This window comes from Schistocerca cancellata, chromosome 8 (genome assembly GCF_023864275.1).
Source record: "Schistocerca cancellata isolate TAMUIC-IGC-003103 chromosome 8, iqSchCanc2.1, whole genome shotgun sequence".
NCBI classification, from domain to species: domain Eukaryota; kingdom Metazoa; phylum Arthropoda; class Insecta; order Orthoptera; family Acrididae; genus Schistocerca; species Schistocerca cancellata.
Genome location: NC_064633.1, coordinates 219405937 through 219407585, shown reverse-complemented (window position 1 = coordinate 219407585; position 1649 = coordinate 219405937). Strand labels below are relative to the sequence as shown.

The 1649-nt window shown below is 49.3% G+C and overlaps 1 non-coding gene across 1 annotated transcript; it reads right to left on the bottom strand.

The window, feature by feature from the left end:
* Nucleotides 1-329: 329 nt before the first annotated feature.
* Nucleotides 330-404, bottom strand: Trnas-cga (transfer RNA serine (anticodon CGA)). The gene has a single exon. It is a non-coding gene; the product is annotated as a tRNA-Ser (tRNA).
* Between the last annotated feature and the right edge of the window lie 1245 nt (nt 405-1649).

Genomic DNA, 1649 nt, shown 5'->3' with positions numbered 1-1649 from the left:
GCATCATTGTTTGCATGGAAGAAATTTGCGACAAGCTCCTGTAGCCACATCATAATGTGCACTGAACATACAAATCCACTGTCAGTCATCAATTTTAAAACTTGGTACAGAGCTGAAAAAAAAAAAAAAGAAATTGCTGCCAAGTCAGGGTTGTGTTGAGAACACATTTCAGGCGATAGGTACTGTACAGTTTATACTACACGCATCAAAAAATGTTTTACATCACCTCGGTTCCGATATTTCCGGAACCTGTGCAGAAAACTGGAATAGAGACCAACATAAACATCATTTCAGTCGAAACTTTGAAACTTCCTGGCAGATTAAAACAGTGTGCCGGACCGAGACTCGAACTCGGGACCTTTGCCTTTCGCGGGCAAGTGCTCTACCGACTGAGCTACCCAGGCACGACTCACGCCCCGTCCTCACAGCTTTACTTCTGCCAGTACCTCGTCTCCTACCTTCCAAACTTTACAGAAGCTCTCCTGCGAACCTTGCAGAACTAGCACTCCTGAAAGAAAGGATATCATTTCAGCCCTTTTTATTGCTCATGAAAACCACACATTGCATGTTGTACCACCATACAGTGAGACCTTCAGAGGTGGTGGTTCAGATTGCTGTACACACCGGTACCTCTAATATCCAGTAGCACGTCCTCTTGCATTGATGCATGCCTGTATTCGTCGTGCCATACTAGCCACAAGTTCATCAAGGCACTGTTGGTCCAGATTGTCCCACTCCTCAACTGCGATTCGGCGTAGATCCCTCACAGTGATTGGTGGGTCCTGTCGTCCATAAACAACCCTTTTAAATCTATACCAGGCATGTTCGATAGGGTTCATGTCTGGAGGACATGGTGGACACTCTAGTCGAGCGATGTAGTTATCCTGAAGGAAGTCATTCACAAGACATGCACGATGGGGGTGCGCATTGTCGTCCATGAAGACGAATGCCTCGCTAATATGCTGCCGATATGGTTGCACTATCCGTCGGAGGATGGCATTCACGTATTGTACAGCCGTTACGGCGCCTTCCATGACCACCAGCGGCGTACATCGGCCCCACATAATGCCACTCCAAAACAGCAGTGAACCTCCAACTTGCTGCACTCGCTGGACAGTGTGTCCAAGGCGTTCAGCTTGACCGGGTTGCCTCCAAACACGTCTCCGACGATTGTCTGGTTAAAGGCATATGCGACACTCTTCGGTGAAGAGAACGTGATGCCAATCCTGACAAGTCCATTTGGCATGTTGTTGGGCCCATCTGTACTGCGCTGCATGGTGTCGCGGTTGCAATGATGGACTTCGCCATGGACGTCGGGAGTGAAGTTCCGCATCATGCAGCCTATTCCGCACAGTTTGAGTCGTAACACGACGTCCTGTGGCTGCACCAAAAGCAGTATTCAACATGGTGGCGTTGCTGTCAGGGTTCCTTGGAACCATAATCCGTAGGTAACGGTCATCCACTGCAGTAGTAGCCCTTTGGCGGCCTGAGCGAGGCATGACATCGACAGTTCCTGTCTCTCTCTGTATCTCCTCTATGTCCCAACAACATCGCTTTGGTTCACTCCGACGAGACGCCTGGACACTTCCCTTGTTGAAAGCCCTTCCTGGCACAAAGTAACAACGCGGACGCGATCCAACCGCGATATT